This window comes from Nerophis lumbriciformis, linkage group LG12 (assembly GCF_033978685.3).
Source record: "Nerophis lumbriciformis linkage group LG12, RoL_Nlum_v2.1, whole genome shotgun sequence".
Taxonomy (NCBI): domain Eukaryota; kingdom Metazoa; phylum Chordata; class Actinopteri; order Syngnathiformes; family Syngnathidae; genus Nerophis; species Nerophis lumbriciformis.
This window is the reverse complement of record NC_084559.2, coordinates 20,290,841-20,310,161: the sequence shown is the minus strand read 5'-3', so window position 1 is coordinate 20,310,161 and position 19,321 is coordinate 20,290,841. Positions and strand designations below refer to the sequence as shown.

The 19,321-nt window shown below is 39.3% G+C and overlaps 1 protein-coding gene across 5 annotated transcripts in view; it reads left to right on the top strand.

The window, feature by feature from the left end:
* Nucleotides 1–19,321, top strand: part of ncor2 (nuclear receptor corepressor 2) — a 216,904-nt gene that overhangs the window by 13,278 nt on the left and 184,305 nt on the right. The gene's annotated exons all lie outside the window — the stretch shown is intronic.

The window sequence follows — 19,321 nt, the reverse complement described above, 5'->3', positions numbered from 1 at the left end:
TGTAGCCTTCAATGCCATCTAAAACAACTTCAAAACCCCCTATCAATGTCTTGTATACACACTGCAAGTCTATATATAATGTAGTAACAGATACGTTCATAACAATATGTAATATGTACAATATTTACTGTATTTTGGTCATTTTAAGCATTGTGTTTCCTCAGCGCATTGATTTCTGTTTCCATAGCGCCGCACTTCCGACTGCCGGCAACATATATGTGTATCCACTTCTGGAAAAAAACGCGGGTGTGTTCTAATCATGTCAGACTTGGTAACAGACAATGAAGATGACTTTTTTTGAAAACATGAGGATTCACAGCTTTATCTTTTTGAAGCTAAATATATACGGTAGGGGTGTAACGGTACGTGTATTTGTATTGAACCGTTTCGGTACGGAGGGTTCGGTTCGGTTCAGAGGTGTACCGAACGAGTTTCCACACGAACATATTAAGCTAAGCTAAAGTCTTAACAAGCTGCTCCGCTTCCTTCTGCCTGTCTCTGTCAGTACACAGCACCCAGCATTGTCCCGTCCACACAACCATCTGATTGGTTACATACAGAGTGGTAACAGCCAATCAGCTGTGCATATTCAGAGCGGTAACAGCCAATCAGTAGTGCGTATTCAGAGCGGTAACAGCCAATCAGCAGTGCGTATTCAGAGCGCATGTAGTTAGTGTTTAGCAGGTAAGCATCAGACAGCGGACTCTCCCCAAATTATAATAAACACCTCCCAGTCAACTACTAGTAACATCACTATGAGCCCGTTGACCTTCTAGAAATATAAACTGCAGCTCAGCTCGCTCGCAGTCCTGGCTTGAGGTGGAAGCTAATTCGCTTTTAGCGTAACGTTAGCTCATTTTGCTGTGCATGTGTGTGTGTGTGTGTGTTACGGACAGCAAAGCCCTGTCTGTCTGTTATTTCACTTTACCATTTTCTGTGTTGATTGAGCTGTGTTGAAGCAGCAAAAAAGGACATTATGTTAAATGAAGAGTTTCTGTCTCTGATAGTTGATATAATAATGCAACTGCATCACAAAGCCTACATGAACTCCATGGTGTTCAGGGATGAATAGTCTCTCTTATTGCTATTGTACAATTATTTCAGCTATAGTTACATTAATCATTAGTAATGGAGCAGCCTAGTTTTGAATGGCAGGGTCCCTGCTATCACATGTTGATAAAAATATAACATTTGCATAATAAAAATCAACTACAGGCTTCCCAAATGCTGTAATAAATTAAGCATGATGAGTTGACTTGAAACTGTTTAATGTTGCACTTTTTATATGTAGAAGAAGTTTTGTCATTTTATTTAATCTGAGCAACAACTTGAGTCAGTTTAATGTTGATTAACGTGGGCAGAATTATTATAGTGTTCCCAATGTTAAAAGGATAAAGCCATTGTTTACAACTCTGGTAAATAAATAACCCAAAAATTTATATTTTGTTGTTTTCTTACTGTACCGAAAATGAACCGAACCGTGACCTCTAAACCGAGGTACGCACCGAACCGAAATTTTTGTGTACCGTTACACCCCTAAAATACGGAGAACAAACTGCTGCTTAACAAAGCGAGCACGAATAGAGGCTGAAACCTTAGAGCAGAGTGAGGTCAGCGTGCTGCAAATGTGGAACTTGGAGCCAAGCTCAACATAAATGGAGTGCTTATCCAGAATAAATGGTAAAACACGTCACCGGCCAGCTGGAACAAATGCACTGTCCATCGAGTGAGTCACATTGACATTTATCATGGTATGCGTACGCAGAATGTCATTCCTGTTAGTACAACTACAGTACATACGCTGTCAAGCCAGCTGTGTAAAAACAAAACATGAAATATGGGCTAATACTTTACAGATACTGTTTGTTCATGTTTTTCATTACAAACTCAACACGTTTTGGGTCCTGACTCATTAACTATCTTATCTCTCATCTTAGCGAGTTTACAGCTACAAGCATGACGATATAATGCTCTGCTGGAAAAATACTTCCTCCTGGTTTGGTCTTATAATAACAATGCTTGGTTATAATACAGGTTACGGTACGTAAATTAAGTATTGTTAGCGGTTTTGCATTTTTTAAAAATGATTTAGAGGTAGGATTGATTGCTCCCATTAGCTGCATTGCAATCCACCGAGAACGAGCCATATTTTCCAAGTTAGAATGCAAAAAAAATGTATTCCTGTCTCTCATAAGGATTCTCTTGTTTATTTTGTTGGCCAAACAATCGCACTGAACCACATGGCGTTGTTGAAGAAAAACAAAACTTGTTTATTTGACTTTGTCTTCATTCGCCAAACTGCTTTGTGTTTTATATTGATATCAAAAAGTAAACACCATGTTTTTTTTTTTACATTACTTGTGAGTCTTTTTCATATCAGAAAGTTATTACTTTAAAATCCATTATGTGACATGGCATTTTGTTGTTTTATGTTGTATAATTAATTCCTATATGACATATTTCTGCTCAGACTCTTAAAGGATCTGTCCCAATACAGCATGTACATGTACATAACTTTAAAAAATACCTCTCTCTATGAAAATGTAAAAATAGAGATAAAGGCATCATGTAATGAGAACAAGCCGACACATTGATACTATTAATGGACAAGAACATAAATATATATATAGCCTTTTTATTAGACATTAATGGACAAGAACATAAATATATATATGTATAGCCTTTTTATTAGACATCACAAATGACATGATGGTGTCAGGTCCACACCCCTCCTCAACACTGTTTTCCATCCATCCATTTTCTACCGCTTGTCCCTTTTGGGGTTGCAGGGGGTGCTGGAGCCTAACTCAGCTGCATTCGGGCCAAACATAATGAATAATCGTGATTTAAATATTGATAAAAATAATCTTAATTATTTTTTGCCCATATTCTTGCAGCCCTATATGTAAGACTAGATCTCATACATGAACACTCATTTTTTATCTATATGGACAAAAAGTGCAGTTACGATCATTAAGCAATGGGAGGTACACGCTAAAGAGCCAATCCTGTAACAGTATCAACTATCAAGTTTGGTTACGCTGACTTGCTGTTGAGTCTCTCCATAGAGTGTGAAGAGAAAGTAAAAATGAGTGCTGCAGAGCGCAAATACATTTTTTTTCAACCATTGTCCGTTCCCAATTCGGATGTATAGAAACAACATGTAGAAACTAACGGGCTTTACTGTATAAATAAATTACATATCAAAATATTGCAAATGTGCTACTTTAAACTAATAATTTGGTCCAATTTAGGGCTGGGCGATATGGCCTTTTTTAATATCTCGATATTTTTAGGCCATGTCACGATACACAATATATATCTCGATATTTTGCCCTAGCCTTGAATGAACACTTGATGCATATAATCACACCAGTATGATTCTATGTGTCTACATTAAAACATTCTTGTTCATACTGTATTAATAAATGCTCATTTTAAACTTTCATGCAGAGAGGGAAATCACAACTAAGTCAATTGACCAAAACTGTATTTATTAAACAGTTATTAAGCAGTGGCACAAACATTCATGTCAATTCAAAACAGAAAGTGCAAGATTGTGCAAGATTGTCAGAGACATTTTAAAACAAGCCATGAGTGCGGGGGGTGTATATTGTAGCGTCCCGGAAGAGTTAATGCTGCAAGGGGTTCTGGGTATTTGTTCTGTTGTGTTTATGTTGTGTTACGGTGCGGATGTTCTCCCGAAATGTGTTTGTCATTCTTGTTTGGTGTGGGTTCACAGTGTGGCGCATATTTGTAACAGTGTTAAAGTTGTTTATACGGACGTGTGTGTGTGAAAAGCCGTAGATATTATGTGACTGGGCTGGCACGCAAAGGCAGTGCCTTCAAGGTTTATTGGCGCTCTGTACTTCTCCCTATGTCCGTGTACCACTCCGTACAGCGGCGTTTTAATCATAAATTTTACTTTTTGAAAGCGATACCGATAATTTCCGATATTACATTTTAAAGCATTTATCGGCCGATAATATCGGCATTCCGATACTATCGGACATCTCTAGTTATGACCTTTCTCGACCACCGCATATATCCGCCATTTTTGTTTTGATGACACCACAGATGGGAAAACAGACTTAACGTCTAACGTCTTTGTTATTAAAAGTGCTAAACTTAATTTAAAGTACTGTTCTTGAATCCAATGTCTTCCTTTTTCCAGTATTGATAACATTGATTAATTCCCTTTTAAAACAATTTTGGATCGATACCTATCTCTTGGAAGGCAAACTTTGCTGAGCACAAATCGATATACTTGAAATTTAAGAATATAAGTCAATCTATTGATGTGATTTGTGTCTTATATTGATATTAAAAAGTAAACACCATGTTTTTTTACATTATGTGGGGGGGTGGTTTTCATGTCAGAAAGTTATTACTTAAAAAAAACAGCTCATGTGACATAACAAATTGTGATTGTTTTGCAGTGTATAGTTAAGTCCTATATGACATTTATGCTTAAACTCATTATGGATCTGTCAGGTTACCAATACAGTATCGTACATGGTGCCTCTCCTCCTTACCCCTTTGGACGTTTGCACAATAAGCTGTTCTCCTTGTCTCGTTAGAGTCGCACTAACATGACTACCAGCTTGCCATCGTGCAAAATAGAATCTGGAGACACTTTTCCATCGGGTATCAACATTTCTGGCCGGTGTTCTAATGAAACATGCTACCGATTGGAATTCATGTACCCCCTGGGATCCTGCATATGAATCCAGGGAATGCATAAATGTAATTGTGCATTGACGGACTCTTTTTACATGAGTTGAATCGTTACACTAAATAACTATATATTTTTAATGTGGCATCTATTATTTATGTTTTACACTACAAGGGATCACGTGTATAATTAAGTCAAACAGGGGGTGTCCAATTAATGACATGTGGGCCACCCATAAAATGTGGTTGTTTTTTATGGCACTAAAATAAATAATACAAAATTTAAAATAATAGTGCTAAAGTCATCATGTAATGAAGCTTACACGTTAATACTAATTATGAACACAAACACAATATATTATATATATTTATATTTGACAGTTAAATTAAAAAGTACTGTATATTCCGGATTATGAAGTACAGTATAAGTAGTATAGTATAAGCCGCACCCACTACATTTTTGAGAAAACATTGTTAAATACTTTGTGAAATGAGTAATCTACACTGAAAGATTCTCAAAATGTTTACTTAGTTGTTTTCAATTGGTGCCTGTAACAAACGTCTGATTTAACAAAATAGAAGGCATCATCATAGACCCACTAGGTGCAGAAGCTAGCTCTCCAATCAGCTAAATATACTTACCGTATTTTTCGGAGTATAAGTCGCACCGGAGTATAAGTCGCACCTGCCGAAAATGCATAATAAAGAAGGAAAAAAACATATATAAGTCACACTGGAGCCCGGCCAAACTATAAAGAAAAAACTGCGACTTATAGTCCGAAAAATACGGTAATAACTCTGTGGTGACATCTTGGTGAGTTTACTGAGGCATTTGTGAAACTGAAACAATACAAAAAATGGCATTGTACGTTAATCACACTAACACATCCACTCCTGAATGTTAGCATTTTAGCCAACGCTAACAACAATAGCGTCATTACATTACAATTGCACGCACAAATATGCATCTAAAGACTCTTACAGACATCAACTCATGGAATGGTTTAGTAAGTAAAAATAGTTTTAGTTATATTGTAAAACTTACAAACCTTGCTTGGAGTGATGATGAGGAATCCATAAAAATAGAAACCCTATTGATGAAAATAATCATGACTATTGTTTTGGCCATAATGGTTCAGCCCTTGCTCTTTGTGTCAAAAAGAGTTAAACAAAAATGGGGCAATATCTCCCGCTTATCTAGAAGGGGACAGGCCAGAGATAATCCTGTGCTGTTGTGCCTCGGGGAGAATGTTGCGCTGATTTCTGCTCATATAATGGCACAATATAGTTATGAAACTAGGAAGAGGATAGCTTGCTCCCCATTTTATTGTCTGAAACATCAGTTCTAAAGGTACAATTTAAAGGCCTACTGAAACCCACTACTACCGACCACGCAGTCTGATAGTTTATATATCAATGATGAAATCTTAACATTGCAACACATGCCAATACGGCCGGGTTGGCTTTTACTAAAGTGCAATTTTAAATTTTGCGCGAAATATCCTGCTGAAAACGTCTCGGTATGATGACGCTTGCGCGTGACGTCACGGATTGTAGAGGACATTTTGGGACAGCATGGTGGCCAGCTATTACGTCGTCTGTTTTCATCGCAAAATTCCACAGTATTCTGGACATCTGTGTTGGTGAATCTTTTGCAATTTGTTCAATGAACAATGGAGACAACAAAGAAGAAAGCTGTAGGTGGGAAGCAGTGTATTGCGGCAGGTGTTGTGCCGGATAACGCACCCCCACCGTAGAATGCACCCCCTGACTGTTGTGCCGGATAACACAGCCGGTGTTTCATTGTTTACATTCCCAAAAAATGACAGTCAAGCTTTACCATTGGCCTGTGGAGAACTGGGACAACAGAGACTTTTACCAGGAGGACTTTGATTTGGGTGCGCAGACGCGGTACTGTGAGTACGCATGCAGCTGCGACTTCCAAACATTTGATCGCTTGCCCGTACGTGCGTGCCGCTATGTGCATGTCACGTACGTAACTTTGGGGAAATATATGTGCTGTATGAACTTTGGGGAGGTGAACGGTACTTTGGGCTGTGGGATTGAGTGTGTTGTGCAGGTGTTTGAGTTGTATTGGCGGGTTATATGGACGGGAGGGGGGAGGTGTTTGTTATGCGTGATTAATTTGTGGCATATTAAATATAAGCCTGGTTGTGTTGTGGCTAATAGAGTATATACTGTATATGTCTTGTGTTTATTTACTGTTTTAGTCATTCCCAGCTGAATATCAGGTCCCACCCGCCTCTCACAGCATCTTCCCTATCTGAATCGCTCCCACTGCCCTCTAGTCCTTCACTCTCACTTTCCTCATCCACAAATCTTTCATCCTCGCTCAAATTAATGGGGAAATCGTCGCTTTTTTCTGTCCGAATCGCTCTCGCTGCTGGTGGCCATGATTGTAAACAATGTGCGGATGTGAGGAGCTCCACAATCTGTGACGTCAAACGCATATCGTCTGCTACTTCCGGTACAGGCAAGGCTTTTTTTATCAGCGACCAAAAGTTGTGAACTTTATCGTCGATGTTCTCTACTAAATCCTTTCAGCAAAAGTATGGCAATATCGCGAAATGATCAAGTATGACCCATAGAATGGACCTGCTATCCCCGTCTAAATAAGAAAATCGCATTTCAGTAGGCCTTTAAAATTGTGTTGCATTAGGAATCAGAAGTTTACCCTTTTTTGTTTTGATTTGTAAACATAGTTTTTAGTTGATTGTTGGTGTGGGGTAAGTGATAAATTCTTGGATAAACCTCGATTCTGTATCGATTGACAAACATCTAAATATTGTTTATTTAAGTATGTTGAATAGAGTAATACATATAGCTGTATCAATATTGAATTTACTATTTTATAACATGATTATTAATTGTTATGTAAAACATATTTTTATTGTTTATTTTAAACAGTATGTGAACACGGCTTTCATTTCAAAATAAATTAATAATTAAGCATTAAATAAAATATACAAAAGACAAACTGCTACCTAAAAATAAATATGCCATTGCAGAGTGCAATAATAAAGTGCAAACATATCCAATATTCAATTTTCTGGAAACAAGTGAAAAATAAGGCTATGCACAAAAGGAACAGTACTTATAGTATACAGATCTGGCCAAATAAAACATTGTTGCAACCGTTATTTTGGCGTGTCTTTGACTGGTGGATAGACACAAGGTCCCTTGGTGCACGGTTTCTGTTGCAGTTGTCTGTACTTTGGGCACCCCTGCTTTTGTGGCTGTTCTTTGGGTCTTGGCGTACGCGGCGGTTGGCTCTGTGAGCAATCATAATTCTATTTGAATTGTTAGCTTCACATTGCATGCAAGTGATGGCGGTTGAGGGGAGAAGGGGAATGTTGTATTAACGTGTCGCCGCAACGTGATGATTTACCATCTCAAGATGAGATAATGCATCCATTTTTTCCAAAAATATGAATTAATTGCAAAAACCACATATGCCTTGAATCGTCCCCACTCGAAAATATAGCAGCCGTCAAGCGCCCTTGAAAATTTAAAGAATAAAGAATCTTTGAAATCTTTCGAGTAGCAGGGCACTTCGAGCCTTCACAATAACAGTTCTGTGCATAGAAAGTTTTCAAAAAAAGTACCTTACATAAACATTTGGTACTCAAAGCACTGATTGGTACATTTATGTTACAACATTATTATGCTTTGACTTAAAATACTGGTCATAAAATAGTCCACTGATATTTTGCATTCTGTACATTGAGCTTCGCTTCGTAGTTTGTTTGCAGACTTATTCATGTGTTTCAAATAGAGTTAAGTTAAAGTTAAAGTACCAATGATTGTCACACACTCGGTAGGTGTGGTGAAATTTGTCCTCTGCATTTGACCCATCCACTTGTTCACCCCCTGGGAGGTGAGGGGAGCAGTGGTGATTTGATTTTGGTGATCTAACCCCCAATTCCAACCCTTGATGCTGAGTGCCAAGCAGGGAAGTAATGGGTCCCATTTTTATCGTCTTTGATCTGACTTGGCCGGGGTTTGAACTCACAACCTACCGATCTCAGGGCGGACACTAACCACTAGGCCACTGAGTAGGTTGAGAAGTGAGAGGCGTAACGATTCATCAACATTGTTGACATAAAATCAACAATAAAATTTGTCACTGACAATTTCATTTGTCAAGGATAGTCGGTAACGTCATCTCGGGTATTTTTCCGGACGGAAACAAACTCGTGCGATTTAGCATGACCGGTGACTAACAGCAAGAGGAAGAGACAAATGGCTGTGGCAACAACACCGTGGTTGAAAACATCGAAAGTATGTAAACATTTCACCCTAAAAACGCCCAAAACAGACCTTGCTTTTCATGGCAGTGCGTCTGTGAAGTGAGAGCCTTTGGATGCGGTCTTCGACTCTTCTCGGTAAGATAGTTGGCTTCTTTGCCAGCGAGCTAACAACAGAGAAATGAAGTTGTGTGATAAATAGCTTTAATATGATGTGTTATGTTAAAGGGGAACATTATCACAATTTCAGAAGGGTTGAAACCATTAAAAATCAGTTCCCAGTGGCTTATTTTATTTTTCGAAGTTTTTTTCAAAATTTTACCCATCACGCAATATCCCTAAAAAAGCTTCAAAGTGCCTGATTTTAACCATCGTTATATACACCCGTCCATTTTCCTGTGACGTCACACAGTGATGCCGATACAAACAAACATGGCGGATAGAACAGCAAGAAATAGCGACATTAGCTCGGATTCAGACTCGTATTTCAGCGGCTTTAGCGATTCAACAGATTAGGCATGTATTGAAACGGATGGTTGTAGTGTGGAGGCAGGTAGCGAAAACAAAATTGAAGAAGAAACTGAAGCTATTGAGCCATATCGGTTTGAACCGTATGCAAGCGAAACCGACGAAAACGACACGACAGCCAGCGACACGGGAGAAAGCGAGGTCGAATTCGGCGATCGCCTTTTAACCAACGATTGGTATGTGTTTGTTTGGCATTAAAGGAAACTAACAACTATGAACTAGGTTTACAGCATATGAAATACATTTGGCAACAACATGCACTTTGAGAGTGCAGACAGCCCATTTTTCCTCAATTAATATATTCTGTAGACATACCCTCATCCGCTCTCTTTTCCTGAAAGCTGATCTGTCCAGTCCAGTTGGAAATGCATCTGCTTCGAGTGTCGCAGGATATCCACACATTCTTGCCATCTCTGTCGTAGCATAGCTTTCGTCGGTAAAGTGTGCGGAACAAACGTCCAATTTCTTGCCACTTTCGCATCTTTGGGCCACTGGTGCAACTTGAATCCGTCCCTGTTTGTGTTGTTACACCCTCCGACAACACACCGACGAGGCATGATGAAGGTACGGAAAACAGTCGAAAAAACGGAAAATAACAGAGCTGATTTGACTCGGTGTTTGAGAAAATGGCGGATTGCTTCCCGATGTGACGTCACTTTGTGACGTCATCGCTCCGAGAGCGAATATTAGAAAGGCGTTTAATTCGCCAAAATTCACCCATTAAGAGTTCGGAAATCGGTTAAAAAAATATGGTCTTTTTTCTGCAACATCAAGGTATATATTGACGCTTACATAGGTCTGGTGATAATGTTCCCCTTTAAACCACTAACATGAGCTAGCCAGTGCTGTTTTTATTATATGTTTTGCTTTGTAAAATGTCACTGTGACCAAGCTGCAAACAGCCCTTTTAACAGTACACCTTAATGTGATTGTTTTTAGGATGATTGCTTCTTATCCCTATTGAACGTTTTTTATGCACTGATGCTCAATTAAAATATGCATCAGTGCAAAGACAAAATGAAAAAGAACGAGTTGAAATCATGATCACATAACCAGTCTAATACAATTGATTTGTGGACTGTTTTCAATCAATCAATCAATGTTTATTTATATAGCCCTAAATCACAAGTGTCTCAAAGGGCTGCACAAGCCACGACGACATCCTTGGTTCAGAGCCCACAAAAGGGCAAGGAAAAACTCACAACCCAGTGGGATGTCAATATGAATGACTATGAGAAACCTTGGAGAGGACCGCAGATGTGGGTGGTCTAAACTGGTCTAAAAAAGGGGGTCTATTTAAAGGCTAGAGTATACAAATGAGTTTTAAGATGAGACTTAAATGCTTTTACTGAGGTAGCATCTCTAACTGTTACCGGGAGGGCATTCCATAGTATTGAGACCCGAATAGAAAACGCTTTATAGCCCGCAGACTTTTTTTGGGCTCTGGGAATCACTAATTAGCCGGAGTTCTTTGAACGCAGATTTCTTGCCGGGACATATGGTACAATACAATCAGCAAGATAGGATAGAGGTAGACCGTGTAGTATTTTATACGTACGTAGTAAAACCTTAAAGTCACATCTTAAAGTGCACAGGAAGCCAGTGTAGGTACAGTATGTTTATAAGTATATACAGTATAGGGATGTCCCGATCCAGGTTTTTGCACTTCCGATCCGATACCGATATTGTTTTTGCATTTCCGATCCGATACCGATACTGACCGATACCGATACTGGCCTATCCGAGCATGTATTACAATTTAAAGTTATTTAGCCTACTTAGTTGTCAGAATCATGTTGAAAAGGGTTTTAGTACTCTTGATAACAACTAGCCAGCTGAATTAGGGGAGTTTGAATAATACACAATGGTTGGTAACAAGAAACTGACCTGTTTATTCAAGGATAAACACAAAATAGACAAAATTATACATGACAAACAGAAATGGCATCATTGAACTAGGGCTGGGCGATATGGCCTTTTTTTAATATTGCGATATTTTAAGGCCATATTGCGATACACAATATATATCTGGATATTTTGCCTTAGCCTTGAATGAACACTTGATGCATATAATCACAGCAGTATGATGATTCTATGTGTTTTGATTGATTGATTGAGACTTTTATTAGTAGGTTGCACAGTGAAGTACATATTCCGTACAATTGACCACTAAATGGTAACACCCCAATACGTTTTTCAACTTGTTTAAGTCGGGGTCCACTTAAATTGATTCATGATACAGATATATACTATCAGATATATACTATCATCATAATACAGTCATCACACAAGATAATCACATTGAATTATTTACATTATTTATAATCCAGGGTGTGGAGGGGGGCGCCGGATGTAAGTGTCAAAAAGACAGCCAAAAGAGTTTGATATGCGAGCACCTTAGAGGGAGCGTTGCTCGCACGGCTGCGCTAGCATCACAGCTAACGTGAGCCATGCTGCTACCTATCTGCTGGGAGAGGACGTATACGTATGTGACGTATGACGTGACAGTATGTGACGTGTGTAAGAAGGTGCGCTTGTCTGTCTGTGAGAGGGAGACACAGGAAAGAGTGAGAAGAGCCTGTCGTGTAATGCCAGCAGCTAAAAGCAACTGCGTGAGATTCCACAGACGTGTGGATGTGTTGAAGGTGTGCTGGAAAAAGCGGAACGGAAATTACGGAGCAGCAGAAAAGTGGAATGTATTATTTAAATCGGTGCGTTGGAAAACACGGACCGGAGTTTTTTTTTAAACTGGATCTGGATCGGCATTTTCCCATGCCTTGCGCATACGCAATTTTTGGCAAATATCGGCAGCCGATCCGATCCAAATATCGGATCGGGACATCCCTAATACAGTATAGGCGTAATATGATCAAACTTTCTTGATCTTGTCAAAAGTTTAGCAGCCGCATATTGTACCAACTGTAATCTTTTAATGCTAGACCAGTGGTTCTTAACCTGGGTTCGATCGAACCCTACGAGTTCGGTGAGTCGGCGTCAGGGGTTCGGTGGAGCCTCTGCCGTGGAGGTCAAGACACACCAGACTCATCGTGTAAATAAAAACTTCTATTATGGATACCCCCGAACAATGTTCCCTCCAATTTTTCCATCTGATTTGCAGTTGTGTAATTTGTTGTGAGTTTATGCAGTGTGTTGGTTTTGTTCTTTGAACATGGTGATGTTCATGCTCGGTTCATTTTGTGCACCAGTAAAAAAACATATAACTGTCTTTAATTGGAAAAAAAACATTTTCTTTTTCACTAAAGAAGGGTTCGGTGAATGCGCATATGAAACTGGTGGGGTTCGGTACCTCCAACAAGGTTAAGAACCACTCTGCTAGACATAGGGAGATCCGAAAATAATATGTTACAGTAATCGAGACGAGACGTAACGAACACATGAATAATGATCTCAGCGTCGCTAGTGGACAAAATGGAACGTATTTGAGCGATATTACAGAGATGAAAGAAGGCCGTTTTAGTAACACTCAATGTGTGACTCAAACGAGAGAGTTGGGTCGAAAATAATACCCAGATTCTTTACCGAGTCGCCTTGTGTAATTGTTTGGTTGTCAAATGTTAAGGTGGTATTATTAAATAGATGTCGGTGTCTAGCAGGATCAGCATTTCCGTTTTCTTGGCGTTGAGTTGCAAAAAGTTTTGTTCACTTCTGACTTCTCTTAGTTTTTTTAGTTTTTTTTTTTACATTTTTAGATGTGTGCTTTTTATTGGACGGTGACAAATTAATCACTAAAATGGAGGATGAGAAAATATTTATTTATTTCAAATATATCTGTTTCACTGATAAACATCTGCCGATACACACACATTTACCACAAATTGCATCAAAAGAAGCAATTATGATAAGGAAATGGCCCAACTTAGGTATGCCACAGTGCACTTTATATTTCCCCCCAGCTAAAATGCAGAAAGTGAAGGAAGATATATGAAGCACTTACCATGGAACTGCCTCCCATGAGCACAACTTCCTTCCGGCCATCTTCTTTCTCGCCGATTGAGAAACAACAGCTGTCTAGCATTTTGGAAGTCACAATCGAAAAACTTATTTCATTGGCTATGACTTGGCTGAATGCGAGCAATTGTCTGGAACAGCCCAATGGAAGAACTGTCACTGTGTGTGATGATAATTAAAACAAATTTCCATGACAGCTCAGTAGAATGACCATGTTGCTTATGTAAGTGAAGACTAATTTAAAATGTGGTACCATTTGCCTGTTTTTCTTAGACATTTCCAATGCATCCCCTCTACAACAGCAGTGCAATGTAATTTTAAGCAAGCAAACAATAACGGATATGGTTTTGCTTTCTTGCATTTCTTAGGCATGTCGAACTTGTCTTTTCTACCAAGGCAGCTGAAGTGTTCGTACAAAGAGAGTGCTCAATCTCGAACCTGCTCGTTTTTCCACTGGCCCAGACAAGAGCTCTCGGCATGACAAATGGTTACCAGTGTGCTCAACAACCCAAAAACCACATACACGTTGGCCCAAGAAACTGTCAATGAAAACAAATCCCAATTTAGTTTTATGTTTCCAAATTCAATGTTTAACCAGAATCTTGTTTTATGACTTAAAAAAGCCACTCTTACAAAGTGTCTGCTATTGTCTTATCCAATTCCACGTAGGGCAGGGGGATATGGCCTTTTTTTAATATCTCGATATTTTTAGGCCATGTCACGATACACGATATATATCTCAATATTTTGCCTGAGCCTGGAATGAACACTTGATGCATATAATCACAGCAGTATGATGATTCTATGTGTCTACTTTAAAACATTCTTGTTCATACTGCATTAATATACCATATTTTTCGGAGTATAAGTCGCTCCGGAGTATAAGTCGCTCCGGCCGAAAATGCATAATAAAGAAGGAAAAAACATATATAAGTCACACTGGAGTATAAGTCGCATTTTTTGGGGAAATTAATTTGATAAAACCCAACACCAAGAATAGACATTTGAAAGGCAATTTAAAATAAATAAAGAATAGTGAACAACAGGCTGAATAAGTGTACATTATATGATGCATAAATAGCCAACTGAGAACGTGCCTGGTATGTTAACGTAACATATTATGTTAAGAGTCATTCAAATAACTATAACATATAGAACATGCTATACGTTTACCAAACAATCTGTCACTCCTAATCGCTAAATCCGATAAAATCTTATACGTTTTGTCTCTTACGTGAATGAGCTAAATAATATTATTTGATATTTTAGGGTAATGTGTTAATAATTTCACACATAAGTCGCTCCTGAGTATAAGTCACCCCCCAGCCAAACTATGAAAAAAACTGTGACTTATAGTCCGAAAAATACGGTATGCTAATTTTAAACTTTCATGCAGAGAAGGAAATCACAACTAAGTCAATTTACCAAAACTGTATTTATTAAACAGTTATTAAGCTGTGGCAGAAACATTCATGTCATTTCAAAACAGAAAGTGCAAGATTGTCAGAGACATTTTAAAACAAGCTATGAGTGCACTTTTGTGCATGATGTCACTAAGATGACATATCAAAACAACACTAAATTAAAGTGCACTTTTTGTACAGAACGCCACTACAACAGTTTCAAACAAATAAAGTGCACTTTTGTGCATTATGTCACATGAAGATATTTCAATAACTGTCAAATAAAAATGAGCTGCATAATAGGAAATCAAATAGTGTATGTCCTTCGCTAGGGATGTCCCGATCCAGGTTTTTGCACTTCCGGTCCGATACCGATATTGTTTTTGCACTTCCGATCCGATACCGATACTGACCGATACTGGCCTATCCGAGCATGTATTAAAGTTTAAAGTTATTTAGCCTACTTAGTTGTCAGAATCATGTTGAAAATGGTTTTAGTACTCTTGATAACAACTAGCCAGCTGAATTAGGTGAGTTTGAATAATACACAATGGTTGGTAATAAGAAACTGACCTGTTTATCAAGAATAAACACAAAATAGATAAAATTATACATGACAAACAGAAATGGCATCATTGAACTAGGGCTGGGCGATATGGCCTTTTTTTAATATTGCGATATTTTAAGGCCATGTCACGATACACCATATATATGTGGATATTTTGCCTTAGCCTTGAATGAACACTTGATGCATATAATCACAGCAGTATGATGATTCTATGTGTCTACATTAAAACATTCTTCTTCATACTTGATTAATATATGCTACTTCTAAACTTTCATGCAGAGAAGGAAATCACAACTAAAAAAATCACTATTTTTTTCATACGGTGTTGATCTGGAAATGTTTGCCTCGGCATTTTGATGGTGTGGGCGTGTGGCACCGAACGGAGATAAGCGTCTCGACAGACGTTACAATATTTGAACAATGATGACGAACACTGTTTTCTCTGTCGTGTCCGTGTGTCGAAAATTGTTATGCGCTTATTTTTTTATTTGATTTTGTGCGTGGCATATATTTGCCGTGCGCAGAGGACGCTTGAGCAGTGCGCAATTGCACAGGCGCGCACCTTAGAGGGAGCGTTGCTCGCACGGCTGCGCTAGCATCACAGCTAACCTTAGCCATGCTGCTACCTGTCTGCTCAAGGAGGACGTATACGTATGTGACGTATGACTTGACAGTATGTGACGTGTGTAAGAAGGTGCGCTTGCTGTCTGTGAGAGGGAGACACAGGAAAAAGTGAGAAGTGCCTGTCGTGTAATGCCAGCAGCTAAAAGCAACTGCGTGAGAATCCACAGACCTGTGGATGTGTTGAAGGTGTGCTGGAAAATGCGGAACGGAAATTAGGGAGCAGCAGAAAAGTGGAATGTATTATTTAAATAGGTACGTTGAAAAACACGGACCGGAGTTTTTTTTTTAAAAACTGGATCTGGATTGGCATTTTCCCATGCCTTGCCGATACGCATTTTTTTGCAAATATCGGCGGCCGATCTGATCCAAATATCGGATCGGGACATCCCTATCCTTCGCTATGAGGTAGGTTCCTGCGGACGTTTGTGGGTGTGGCACCAAACGGGGATGTTGACATGCAGAGTTTCAAACACTCTTCATTCTCTAGCGGGTGACTTTTCAAATGATGCTACGTATTAGCAGTAATGCTACTTTTTGTAGCAACGCTTTGTCTGTTTGACATATTTCCGCTTGAAGCCAAACCACCGCCAGACGATGGACCCCGTGCTGTTTGTCTTAGGAATTCATTCTTCCTTCATTTGTTACCAGATTCGCACCTTCTTTCTCTCGTATTACCACTCGCACCACAGCTAACGTTACCCATGCCGCTACATCTCTGCTCCGCTAGGGCGTATACGTATGTGACGTATGTAAGAAGGTGCGTTTGTTTTATGTCTCTGTGATAAGGAGAGACAACAAAGAGTGAGAAGAGCCTGTAGTGTAATGCCCGCAGCTAAAAGCAACTGCGTGAGAACGTATACTCGAATATCAGGATATAGTCATTTTCTATATCGCACAGAGACAAACCCGCGATATAGCGAGTATATCGATATATCGCCCAGCCCTAATTACACGTCAAAAACACCATGTGACAGGAAAGTCTTTAATTAAAAAATCTAAACAAAAATAATGAGTGCAGTTGTAGGAGCACAGGGAGTTGACTTCACTCTGTTACATGTAACCCAGATTCCCAAATCGCAATGGTATTTCATTTAAAGTTGTTAGTTTAACTTTCACACAAAGCTTGCTATTGTGATGATTCTTGCCAGTGAATTCTGGTTGCAGTTAAAGCCTGTCACACCTTTTTAAGAGATGCTGACTCCCGCATTAGCAGGGATTAGAAATGGCTCTTTGGTAAGTGATTCACTTGACTGTTGCGCAACACAGATGATAGCCTGTTATTATTCCATTCTGGGTAGGCCACAGCTGTAGGTAGCAGCAACGTTATGTTTAGTATATTTGATTAGCCTGACTTGCAATTGGGGATGGGTACTGAACTCTGTACTTTTATAGGCACCGTCCGAACTCCATCGGTACGACCAGGTATCGATTCACGTAAAACCAATCCGTGCCAGAGGAGGAATAAGAGGGGGAACACGGCACCGTGGCGGCGAAGAGCAAACACCGCCGCTGCATGCTACACTCCCATGTTCGATTGCCAAAGAAGAAAATGGATGGGAAAAGTTTGTTTCGACTACAGGGAATCAAACGTGACGGTGTTCATAGAAACATGGCTCCAGAAATATATTTTGCAGACTCTCTCATTGAATTGGAGCCGTTTCTCTCTCATCGGAGCAGAGCTGTCAGGAAGAGTCAAGGGGCCGCGGTCTGGCTGGGAATGTCAGCTGATACACACTGTATGCACGGCCGATATAGAACTACTATGTCTGTCACTGAGACCCTTTTACCTCCTAAGAGAGTTTTAAAAACGTTTTTAGTATGTGCTGTGATTTAACTTCAAGGAATTGCAATTGTTTGCAATTAGAGATGTCCGATAATATCGGCAGTCCGATATTATCGGACATCTCTAATCACAGATCGATTTAATTTGTCAATGTCTGAACTTAAAATAAACTGTACACGGCATGACGTGGAATAGATTTGTGTGCTGTTGTATTGTGTATGCTTTAAGTTGCTTCCCTGTTGTTCCAACAATATTTAGTAGAGATGTCCGATAATATCGGACTGACGATATTATCGGCGGATAAATGCCAAAGTCTTTTTTTGGCTACCACATTTTTCTGGTGGATCGCTTGTCATTAGTGCACAAATAATATGCTTTATGTAATATATGAATATATATTTTGATTCAGCGATTGTTGAAGGCCCGGAATTGATGCTGTGGCGTATTTGCTTACAAGTTATGTAGATTGCGTAAGTGAGTTAAAAAATAAAGCTAACATGGATCCACACTGATGTCTGTGTTGCCTCTACTTAACAGCCATAAAAAGATTAGATCTAGAGATGTCCGATAATATCGGTCTGTCGATATTATCGGCCGATAAATGCTTTAAAATGTAGTATCGGAAATTATCGGTTTCGGTTTTAAAAAGTACCATTTATGACTTTTTAAAACGCCGCTGTACAGAGTGGTACACGGACATAGGGAGAAGTACAGAACGCCAATAAACCTTAAAGGCACTCCCTTTGTGTGCCGACCCGATCACATAATATCTACGGCTTTTCACACACACAAGTGAATGCAATTCATACTTGGTCAACAGCCATACAGGTCACACTGAGGTTGGCCGTATAAACAACTTCAGCACTGTTACAAATATGTGCCACACTGTGAACCCACACCAAACAAGAATGACAAACACATTTCGGGAGAATGTCCGCACTGTAACACAACATAAGCACAACAGAACACATACCCAGAACCCCTTGCAGCACTAACTCTTCCGGGACGCTACAATATACACCTCCTTTGCCATGTCCACGTATCAATCCAGTGCTAACTCAACAAACCGTAAGAAACGGAGGTAGAAACTTTTCAAAAGGGTTAAGTTTTCTCATTTTTGACAGAGACATTATGGGGGAATAAGGGTGCCAAATAACGATGTGTTTGAAGCCGAAGACATAGTGTCATAAGTTTCATTTGGGTCGAGGGAGCGGAGCCGCAGCCACACTTTAATTTGTACCTCTTGCTAGTCCTAACAGAATTGCTATTGTGACATCCAGTGGACACATGCAGAACAGCAGTTTCTTTCATTAAAAAAAAAATGCAGCTCATTTTAATACGGATAAAACCTGTCCGCGGGCCGTACGTTTGACACCCCTGATTTATCCAATGACTGTCTATTTTCGCAACTATGGATCAACCCACTTTATGCTTCGAATGTGTGAGAGGAAAGTCGCGTCAGCTGTCGTGAAAGTAGCTGGTTCTGAACAAAAGTTGAATGCAT